The sequence below is a fragment of the Anneissia japonica genome, unplaced genomic scaffold (assembly GCF_011630105.1).
Source record: "Anneissia japonica isolate Jap-2015-1 unplaced genomic scaffold, ASM1163010v1 scaffold288128_len588385_cov197, whole genome shotgun sequence".
In the NCBI taxonomy this organism is placed as follows: domain Eukaryota; kingdom Metazoa; phylum Echinodermata; class Crinoidea; order Comatulida; family Comatulidae; genus Anneissia; species Anneissia japonica.
In genome coordinates this window covers 401,357-413,886 of record NW_022731216.1, presented here as the reverse complement: position 1 = coordinate 413,886, position 12,530 = coordinate 401,357, and the positions used below count along the sequence as shown (strand labels likewise).

The 12,530-nt window shown below is 32.3% G+C and overlaps 1 long non-coding RNA gene across 1 annotated transcript; it reads left to right on the top strand.

Moving 5' to 3' along the window:
* Positions 1–3,117: 3,117 nt before the first annotated feature.
* LOC117115263 lies at positions 3,118–12,221 on the top strand. Its single transcript, XR_004446533.1, has 4 exons — positions 3,118–3,179; positions 6,772–6,791; positions 11,570–11,654; positions 11,884–12,221. It is a non-coding gene; the product is annotated as an uncharacterized LOC117115263 (long non-coding RNA).
* The last annotated feature ends 309 nt before the right edge of the window (positions 12,222–12,530 follow it).

The following is a 12,530-nucleotide window of genomic DNA, read 5'->3' as shown; positions in this document are numbered from 1 at the left end:
GAGACGAACGTAGGTAAAGTTCCTTGTCCAAGAACACAAGTGAAATGCACAGCGAGAGTTTGAACCCCCGACTTTGGTACCGAGAGACCGAGATGCAACCGCTGTGCCAGCCACTCACACTAAACATCTATATGTGCTTTATATTTAACAGTACAATTACCAAAGGCTTATTAAAGATCGACTAAGTCTTCAGGGTAATTTTCTCTTTTTTACAAGGAGTTCTTAAAAAATTGAGAGAGTAATGCTTGTCTGTTTGGGCAAGGCACTTTAATCCACAATAGGAAGCTGTTGATTCAGAAAGTAGAACAAGAATCTAGAACGACTTCACTCATCCGTGACTGGCATCACATGCATTCTACGTTCTACTGTAAATAAATTTTGATTTTTACAGCACATAAGCTGAGATGTCACAAATGCAAAGACGGACACACCAATGTTTAAAAGAATACAGTCCTTGTTCTGGCCTGAACTTGGATTCGGCCGACAATTTAAAGACGGAATGTAACCCACATCATGATGTCATTACATTTTACATCATCACAGATCAAAAGCTCTCTGTTGTCTCTCCACACAGGACCTTGCGGATTAGAATGGCAGTGGGCTTATTCAACTGCTTCATTTCGTTGACAATGATTTTTCTTACTGGTTTGTAAAATAGAATTCTTTGACAATAAAAATTAATATAAACCAGAGTGCTTTAATCACCATTAAGTTATCCATGTGACCAAAACAAACATGGCCGATTGGTCAGTTTAGAAAAACATTTGCGTTAATATAATTAGATAAAATTTCAGAAAATTAATATAATATTTACCCACATGAAATCAAAAAATAATTGTAGGCTAACAGAATTCAAGAACTGGATGAAAACATTTTTTACGAAAAACCCATGCTGCCACAATCCGAAGCAACCCTGATTACGCAGCGCATTGCGTTAACTATGCAGCTATTTTGTTTTGTTGAGTATTTACCAGTTTTCTATTCGACCGGTAGTCTTCGTTAAGTAGGATTTTACCACTGCGCAGGTGGGCGTGGTTTAGCAAAGAACGACCAGTCAAATACGGCCAGTGATTCATGGGGTTCTTCCCAGGCAACCAAGTATTTTCTCCATAGATACTATGTTATTTACAAAATATGTATGAGGCTTGCCATCACAACACTTGCATACTGTCCCTAAATTTTAAACTGAGTGTTAGAAGAATGTGGCAGTATTGTATACTTTCGTACAGAGAAGTTGTAATACTTTTACTCATAACTTCACGCAATGATAAGTTCAATTCTCAAAATGACCTGCCATTTTAAAGCTTCATCATCATCATCATTTCAGCCGTTTTCGGCCCACTGCAGGGCGAAGGCCTCCCCAAGCTGAAACCATCCACGTCTGTCCGGTGCAGCTCTCATCCAGGAAATTCCGGCAAATCTCACGATCTCATCCCTTCATCTGATTTTAGGTCTTCCTCGACCTCGTGTGCCTATTCGGGGAGTCCATTCAGTTGTTAGCTTCGTCCATCTGTTGTCATTTGTTCTGGCGAGAACAAAAAAAAAAAGCTTAAAATATGGAAAATATTAATATATTAAAAAGTAAGTTTTCTTATTTTGGTCATTAATGCTGGTTTTGGCATAGTTGTTGTTGAGACACAAAAACTGAAAATTGAAATAAAATTAAGAATTCCTTTGATGGTACACAAGATGTCTGTTTGTATGGATAGTTTAATTGTTCTCTTTTGTTCTTCCAAGATGCGTTTGACTGATTATTTTCTTTTGTTTATGAAGAGCTGTACCTGGAAACAGTTCACAACCTTTTAATTTATTATTCATTTCCCTCTCAAGAAATCATTTTTACTGCATCTGAGTAATCAACATATCTCACCTCCCAATCAATATTTTCATTCATGATTGGTCAATGGGTATAGCTATCATTTGTGACTTAATTACTTTAAATCACCTTTCTATTGACTTCACTGCAGCCACACTGACTTCAGACTTGTCCAACAATTACATATCATGTTCCTACTGTATCTCTAAATAGGAACTGAAAATAGTTTAAGCAAATAATAAAATTGTGCAGGCAAATAATTTTAATACCAGAATATCTTTTATAATAGAAATATTTTCCTATCTCTACATATTTAGTGCATTGGTTGAGTTGGTGGTTGGAGGGGGAAGGGGTGTGAGGAAGGAGTGCATAAGTGGTAACTAAGTAGCCACTAGCTACGAATATAATGCCATGCAGAAACATAATATAATAATAGAATATCTCGCTACTACTGCTGATATATTAGTTGAGACTTTATGTCATGTTCAGTTGTGGTTATATCTGTAGAATTTTTCAGATCTATCTATGTGCATTATCTATCAACATTTTTATTACGCTATTTACATATTTCTCAATGTAGAATAAATGTATATATATATACAATATACCTATAGTAATAAAAATGACGATTAAACTTTGTAAATGAATAATAATTTTACATAGCTGGTTCATGTTTTACAAGGAAAATATGATATTGAGAAATACAAGAACATTCTTTTATCACCTTTTTAATATGCTGATAATTTTTTTTTATCGTTATATATATCTGTAAAATAATGCCTTATATTACTTACCATGATAATATTGTTGTATATGGGCACCTCATAGAGGTACAAATAAAGGCCACTAGATTAATCATTTATAGTAAAGAAGGAAATTTATGTTTTCACGGATTAAGACTTTCAATATTTTAATTATGGAAGTTATCTTCAAAGTATATATATTCACTCTATAGCTTTTATGTTTCTTCATGGCTCCATACAGCTTTTTATTAATTACAATCTTTAATACTGTATGTGGAAAGAATAATTAGTAATTCATATGTGATATCAAATTTATGATAAGAACATCAATACATTTACTTATCGTATATTATCCCAGTATCTCATTTAAAGAGAGTTAGCTACATAGGCTATATATAAACAGATAAACAATAACACTAAAGCGTAAGGTACATAATATTGCCCCGAATTATTTTGAGCATAGCTTTTCACCAGTATATACCAGTGAATGATGACAGGTGGTAAAATATAGTCATTAAGAATATACATTAAAGCCAGCAATTATTTTTTTTATACAGATATTGTTTCTGGAGGATCTATTCTCTTCTACATAATATAATCATTGAAAGTGTAAAGGATGGGTAAGTTACCCTCACAGACAGATATAGCATTATTTAGCATTATAGCAGAAGTTATAGCATGATTTACAACTAGGAGAAAAACATGTGGGAGGGCATCTTCACAATCCTATTGTGGGCGTATTGCCTCCCACTCTGTAGACTTCAGTCAAACAAATTGTAATTACAAATGCCTTTTTACTCCTTAACTAAACGTGATTTCTAAGAAAAAAATTGTACCAATCATAATTTTGTAAATTCAGCAATTACCTCAGTTGGCCTTTAAAAATGTAATAAATTATGTGAACAACATTTAGATGCATCCCTTTAATATTATTATGTATTTAACCTGTGAATTCTATGAAAGTTTATGTGCAATTTTGAAAGAATATTTTTTTTAAGTTGAAAGTAAATTTAAGTTTTAATAGACACATTGAGTATAATGAAACTTATATAAGTTATAAATGAAAGAATTTTTTTTTAAAGTTGAACATAAATTTAAGTTTAAACAGACATGAAACAGAAATGTGAACTTTTATCCATTATTATTCTGCAGGTTTAAATGCTATGAACATGGTAAAAAATGTTGTCAAACTTTGTTTTTTAAAAGTAAAAAAAAATAATCTAAATTCAGGCCGAAGTGTAAAGATCGAAAATACTAAATATACCGTATATCAAACTTGTTTGTTCTTTGGCTTTGAATAGTGTTTCTCTTGAGTATATAGTGTTTATGTGACTCAAAACAATTACGGTCTCCATAGTAACAACATTGGCAGTGACGCTAGCATTTGATGTGTTACTTGAAGTCATTTGAATGATAGGTTATTCGAATAGAAAAAAAAATCATAATAATGTATGTGCTTTAATTATTTTTATCATTGTCATTATCATCACCACCACTACCACCATCATTATCATCATTGCCATCACTGTATACCACTATCATCATCATGATCATTATCATTATCATTATCAGATTCACCATTATCATAGCCACCACCATTGTCATAACCATAATCATTTTCATCATCATCATCATCATCATCATCATCATCATAACTATCATTTATTGTCTTTTTTGGCATACACAGTTGTTCATAAAATATATTTTTAATAATATCTAGTTAAAAACAATAAGAAACGATGATAAAAAATTAGTTTAAATGCATACATTTTAAAATGTATTTCAATCAAAAATATTAAAATATATTAAAAGACTGATTATTGCCCATGATTATCATCCTTATCATCATCATCCTTATTGTCATCATCGTCATTTTCCTTATTGTCATCATCATCATTATCTTTATTATCATTATCATCAACAGCATTATCATCACAATCCTAATCATCTTCATTATTATTATCCATATCATCATCATCCTTATTATCATCATTATCGTAATGATAATCCTTATCATCATCATAATACTTATCATACTTATCCTCATTCTTATCAATATCATCATAGTCATCCTTATCATTATCCTTATCCTCATCATTATCATCCTTATCATCATCATTATCATCATTATCTTCATCCTCATCATCATAATCCTTATCATCATCATCATCATCATTTATGTTATCATTCTCATTTACATTAATGGCAATAATGAGAAATTAGTCTTTTATTGATAGAAAAATTGTGACAATATTCCAAATTATTATTTTAATTCATGTTATAATTAAAGTATTACCATTTCATTATTACTGTCATCATTGAAGGGTAAAAAGAACAAAATGTATTACAAGTATTTATTTAGCTTTGTTTATTTATCCAATGTCACTGCTCACATTATTAAATTACTTAGCAGTCTAGCAGTGCTAAATCTCTTAGATTTTGTTTATTTGCTGTTTAGATTACAGCTTAGAAGTATTTAGCATTTAACTATCCATTAGAAATTTCTCTGCTCTTCAAAACCTTTTTAATCGCAGGCCATTAAATCACACTTGGTAAAGGCTTTGAAAATCGCAGGGTAAGACGCACTAATGTGCACTATATTTCACACTGACATTAATGGCATTCTGCTGGTCTCCTGCGTACGGCATCTCAAGAACGATTCCGAAACTTAAAAAAAGATAGTCATCAGAAGCAAGGAAGCCGAGTCCCTAGGCATGTTGAGTAAAACAGGTCTGCTCCGCAATCGAGAGAAAAAACGCCAGCAAGATTTAGATCACCATTTTCGATGGATGAAATTTCTCTACACATTCAATTTACACGCATTCATTTGTAATATTTCAAAAGCACGTCAAAGAAGCAAATCAATTTCTGATGTTCCACAGCCTCGGAATCATGTTCTTGATATTACATTTCAGCATCTCACAACTAATAGAAATTTTTATTGCAGTAATTTACCGCTAATGATCAACTTAAAAGAAGTGAAATTTCTGCTCAACGATGTAGTCAAAAGAACTTTGGATTGAAGATATCACAATAACCTATTTTCATTTAAGAAAGTATAATATATACTCCAAGTATTCCTGATGATAACATAATTAATGTTGAAATATTGAATCCCAACACGATGGCATGCATTTCAATACTTGGAGTATGTATATACTTTCTTATCTGAGATTAATCAGTGGACCTTTCGACTATTTTCATTTCTTTTCTATGTTCCTTGTGTACCAGAATACGTATTTTCATATTATTATTTCTTATTTTTATGATTTTACTTACTAATACAAGATTTACTATACATGGAAAAACGATTAAAAATTAAATCAATACAATAAATTATTCATTTAAAAGCATCAAAAATGTTATTAAATTTAAAGGAGACAGATTGAAAGGTTCAGTTTGAATTAGAGGCTTTTTACTGCAACATTCCTTAAATTGAGAACCAGTCAGTGTAAAGGCTTATATAAAATTACAAGACTGTATAAGAAAATTATATATCTGTAATTTGCAAGCAAATAATTTTCAAATTTTCCATTTGAAAATGAACTACTTTACTTAAAATAAAAAAATATTAAGAAATAAAATATTTAAATATAAAATTAAAACTTTTGAGTGCTTCTCCCAGGTGAGACTGTGATACTCCCCTTGGGTGGGTCACTAGTCTATCACAGATAGGGGGATCTATAATTTTTCAAATGGAGGGTGGGGGAAGGGGGCACAACAGTTTCAGAATCTAGGTAATTGAGTAGCACATAACATTGATTTGCATTTAAATTTTTAAAATTTAATAGCAAAATGGGGGGCAAGCTATAGAATGTTCTTTATTATTATCAATATTTTATTTTTGACTTTGTTTTTAAACATGTTAAGAATGCAGAATCTGTTATTGTGGATTGTGCTGTTTATTGAAAAATTTTATTTCAGTTATATGTGTTTCTATTACTTGTATGTAATGAATAGAAGTAATAACTAAGCAATAACTCCAGCTTTTGAATCAAAATTTTGAATATTCCGGGCTGATAAAAATAATTTTTACCATCTGTTTGCTCTAATACTATAATTTCATATCATTATCTGTGCACATGCCATGTTCATATATTTTAAAGCATTGCATTATTTCTGTTTTTAGATTCAGACTTCTTTTATTGGTTGTATGATATTATTAATAGATTATAATATTCAGTTGTTATATAATGCTTTATTTCTTTGTAGATCACAGGACTTTATCTGTTGTAAGTATTTCTGGCCGGTCATTGTATACAAAAATAGACACTGTCACCTTAACTTGCTAGCGAATTTATAATTATTGTGGAACTTCAGTTTGGATTGGATTGGATTTATTTGGTGTAAACACCAAGGATAGCCCACAAAAGTCTGGAAGAAGACTTATTTCTAGTGGGGTCCTTCTGGTGGTGATTGAGCAGTACACCGGGAGACAATTCCCTACTCTTTTCCTAAGAGTGTACTGCGTTCTTTAACGTGCACATGGGCCATAAATGCACACGGGACTAACGGCTTAAACGTCTCATCCGAAAGACGGTGTGCTATTGTAACTTATGTTTCAGTCCTCTAGCTGAAACACAAGGAGAGGCAGCGATGGGAATAGAACCATGGACCTAGAGGTCTCCACGGTTCAGCGCACACAGCTGAGCTAAGCTGCACTCTTTTACTAATACCCATTTTATACACCTGGATGAAGAGGAACACATGTAGATATCATGCTTGTGGGACTTTCTCTACCAAGGTGTACAAATGGGTGCCTGGTGGGATGGGAAGCAAACATTGATTTGTAAATTTTTAAAAATAAATCAACACTTGGATAACCAATGGAAAGTCCAAAAACTATTTCCAATGAAGTCATTCTGATAGTGAATTTAAGCTTTCCAGCTGAAACTCACTGTGAGTGAGGAAATGGAATAGACCTTCCCATCCCAGAGTGTCAATAAAACTGACCAAACAGAACAGGAATACGCCTGTGTCCAACAAGCACATGTGTTGTCCCACAAACACGTCTTTGCGCATGTTTTAAGACTGTCCTTTTATGGGACCATAGCAACAATATCTGTTGAGGGGTGGGGGTGGGGGTCTTAGTGGAAAGGTCCATAAAACTAGAGTACAAAGGATCTCCGGGGTTGTGCACACAAAGTTGATACCACCATTGTAGCCAGTTGATATGCTGACCACATGGTATTAGATAACATTTATTAAAGTTATTTTGGGCTTTTTCTTGATAATAAAATATGTATATTTTGTTTTTTAAAAAGCAGACAATAGATTATTAAAAGAGTTTGAGTCAGTCAGTCTTAGGTATTTACACATTTTTTTTACCTTTATTAATTTATATTATACAAGTTTAAAACCATTCATTGTATTCTTATTCTCAATGACTAAGTCCATAATTTTTCTTAAATTTGAATAATGTGTGTAGCATGTTTTACCCCCTTGGTAATTGCTGAGTATGATGCTCTGTAGCTTAGAAATTACCAAGTAATTGCTCTTCCCCTTATAGTTCAGGCTACTTTTTCCCATTAGTCAAATGAAATGCCAACTAAAATTTACATCAATACAGAATAGAGCGTATGGATGAAACATTCCAGGTTAATTAAATGAACACGGTACATATTTAATTCTACTTTCAGTGTACCGGTATATTAATAAACATGCTGAAAGCAAAATAGAGAACACAGAACTATAATACACAATAAATGGATAGATCGAAATCTTTTTTATTCTAGATACTCAGTCAGTATTGTTACACTGTTTCTTCCCTGAGGTCCAAGGTATGTTCTTGAATTACATTAAATTACAAAACAAAATTAAAAGAAAAATACATTAAAAAAAACAAAAGAAAAAAACAAATAGATAAATTAAATGAGATTTTTATAGTTTTATAGGGTTGTAGGGAAAGGGAATGAATACGTAAATGCTCGAATAGGCGCCGCACCAAACGTGATTTTTTCGTTAAGCGCCGCTCTGGAATAAGTGCCTCGGCGCTTAATCGAGAGTACATAATATTACACTGTGTATAATGAAACAAAATAAAAATAAATGTATACAGGGTTAATATGACTAACTAAAACAATTAAGACACAATCATTTTTTATAAACGTTTGTTTACGATTATAGGACCTATGGTAGGCCTACTGAACTACGGGAATATGTAAAATAGGTTACATGGGAACAGGCATGGAAAGCGCCACGCCAATATTTTTTTAATAAGCACCGCTCTCAAATAAGCGCCGCTGTTGAATAAGCGCCGCACTGAAGCCTCCAAAAATTTTATAAGCGCCGCGGCACTTATTCGAGCATTTACGGTATTGCTAAGTTTATTAGCTTATTCCTGTTTTTTTTTAAATGTAAAATAAGTATTATTTTTGATCAAGTATAAAAGTAAATACATAATGTAAAAAAAGTATTTGAATTATTTGAATAAAATAAATACATTAAATTAAATAAAAGTATTATTTTTTAATCAATAATTTGTTCTTAAATATGGTAAACAGAATCTTTTGATATCTGGAGAATGTAAGTTGCTTCTACTATTCTAGGAGATTGAGCTCATTTTTTGGGAATAACTCATGCATTTCAAGAAGATTTCTGGAGGTTCCAGTAGACTTGCATCATCTTTTTATTTGTAAATATTTTTATTTTCATTTGATTCTTAACAATTAGGATGTGCACTGAGTTTAAGTAAAAATAATATAATAATAATAATAATTGTCGATTTATATAGTGCATATTGTAGACTAACCTCTATGCGCTTTACATTATTACCCCCGTATCAACAACATGGAACACAGCACTCATGCCCCATAGTGTTGCAGCTGTAATCAGCGCATGGTTGTGTTTGAACCTACCAGGTATCCACTGTACTCCTGGGTGGAGAGAGACAACTGTAGATAAAGTGCCGGGCCCAAGGACACAAGCGACTTGCACAGCGAGAGTTTCAAACCCCCAACCCCAAGGTTGGGAGTCCAAGCCACAACCGATGCGCCAACCACTTCTACAAAATAGTATGAATGTCACTCCAAAATAGTATGAATGTCACTCCAAAAATTGGCAAGACAATTTTATTTAAACATCATCATGTATTATTCCTGATGATACTTAAATAAAAGTGCAACGTTTAATAAAATTACATCTTAGGCCTATATGAAATTGGTGCCCCCTTGTTTAAAAAAAATTCTAGATCCATCCTTGAATAACATTAGCTACAATCATTACTTAAAGTATGATTATTACTTTAAAAACTTATTAAAAGATAATTGTGAGGACCATATACTGCTTATGATAATGCCTAAAATGCAATACTTGACCTTGTATACATATAATCTAAATTTAATTCTCAAAATACTAAGCATTCTATAAATCATAAGATGTTAATCATCTAACATATTAATTGTCCCAATTCGGAATAAACCTAAGAAAAAAACCTAACCCTTCAAATTTTACAGGCCAGGTAGATTGTGGTATGTACTCCCATTACGTGTCAATTGCAATTTTGGCACCGATATGTTTGAATGTTCTTTAGGAGAGCATTTTAGTTACCAAGCTAATTTATATCTGGTGTATGTGTTTATTTTGTTTTATTGATGAACCTGTGCCTCTTGGGAGACCAGTACTAATGTATTGAAAGAGTATCTTTGGAATTAAGATAGATTTGATTGGCTGATTAATCGTGATCATCCCCCATCCATCATCCTTTGTCCATGGTCGAGATACTTCCAAAAATATGTTCTACTGGACTGGTTGATACAGTAGATGAGATACAGTTGTTTATATGATGCATGCTAATATCTTTGTAATTTATTATTCATCATTATTTTTTATATCTACATAAACATTAATTAAACGAAATTATAAAGTTTAATTTGTTTTTGTTTACTTTTGGTGACATGTATATACATTAGAAGATGGTCTCAGGCAAAATGTTTAATTTAGGTGAAAAAAACAGAATTAAATAAAGTAAGACAATACGATCATTTTCCCTATTTATTCAAATAAATGAATAAACCCCTTCCCCTTAAAATAAACGCACCCTCCAGAGCCTAATTTGAAATAAAAGCCTTCCTCGAATGAATGCCTCAGGGTTTTATTTTTTTCTAAATGCCCACCCCCCCTTCCCTAAATGGAAGCAACATCATTCTCAACGTATTCTATTAATGTTCTACTCAAGTAGAATTACATTATTCTAACCTGGTTAGGATCTATAAGTCTTTATGATCATGCAATAACACATTTTGATGGTAAGTATGTGTTGTAGTCCCACATTTACAGTGAAATTAAGGTACTGTGATGGAACGGAAAGTTTTCCATTATTTCTTTTTTCTATCGTTTTTGTGGCACATTGCATTGCTATTGCTATTGCTACTGCTTTTGTTTTATTGATTCGTGTGTAAGTTTGCATACCAGATGAAAAATATAATGCATTGGCTGCGTGAGCAATATTTTCGATACTGTGAGTAACTTGATATTTCTAATTTGTTTTTTTCGATTATATAATAATAATAATATGTCGTTCTTATATAGCGCTTAATGCCTTAACAAAGCCTCTAAATGCTTCACATTACTACCCCGGCCGTTTGATCAAACACATATTACGGAACACATTGAACACCAAATTAAATTATTAAGTTAAATTATATTATTATTCCATAATATTGCAGCTAGTAATCAGCGCAGCTGTGTTGGAACCTACCAGGTACCCACTTGTACTCCTGGGTGGAGAGAGGCAACCATAGATAAAGTGCCTTCCTCAAGGACACAAGCGATTTGCACAGTGAGAGTTTCAAACCCCTGACCTCGAGGTTGGGAGTCCAAGCCACAACCGATGCGCCAACCGCTTATATACAGTAATATTATTGTTAATATATATATGTTAAGTAATTTATGCCTAGTTGGTATTCTGGTCTTGCTTAGCTTAAGAATACAGACGGAATCTACTGTTAAAAATCGGTATAATGTATGCGTTTACCAATGATTTAATTAATCTTTGTTTTAATACGTATAGTTTCGTCCTGTGGTTATGTGTGGTATTAAATCAGTGTTTGCTATGCCATGAAGTTAGTTCTATGAATTTGGTGTTACTGATCCAGGTATTGAGCTTGTTACTCTAATAATTGTTTTTCCATATATATACCATAATGTAATACAATAGTAATGACATTCAAGTGACAATGTTATAGTGAGTGCATTTGAATTGTGAATGCTTATGTAATAATTAATTAGTTAATTGTTGCAATTGTTAATTATTGTGATAATGATATATTTATATAATTATATTTATGAATATGCTATTATATATTATAGGGTCTTTTGTTACAGATGGTGAATACCTGTGTTACTGTGTACACCTGTGTTACTATGTATATCTGCGTTACTGTGTACATCGGATGGTGAATACCTGTGTTACTGTGTACACCTGCATTATTGTGTATATCTGCGTTACTGTGAACATCGGAATAAAAGAAAAGGCAGTAATTGCAGTCTGTCTCAAAACGTATTTTGTTCTTCTGAATGGGTATTTGGTTTCATCCACCAAGCCTCAGTGGTCGAATCCAGGCTAAATCAATACTGAGGCTTCCCAAACCATTACAGTATGTTTAATTGAGTATATCTTGTACAACTGATTTTTTTAAGACACAAAAAGGGTTTTTGATGGAAAACTTGGAAACTATTAATGAAATAGAGATTTTTGGATATTGTGGGTAGGGGGAGGGTGTAACTATTCCTTTTTTCAAAAGAAATAAAGAATCAGTTGTACAACATATAATATTTTTTCTCTCAGGAGCTGGCTTTAATATTGCCATGTTGTCTATTGAAGAGGACAGAAACATATCCTTAGGGTTCCAGTTTTAAAGAACTATGTTTGCTCTTTAAGTAAAGATTAATTAATTAAAAAACCTCTTAAGTACATAACCCCATCTTTGAATTAAATACAAATTACTTAAGATTTATCTATTTTGAAGAAG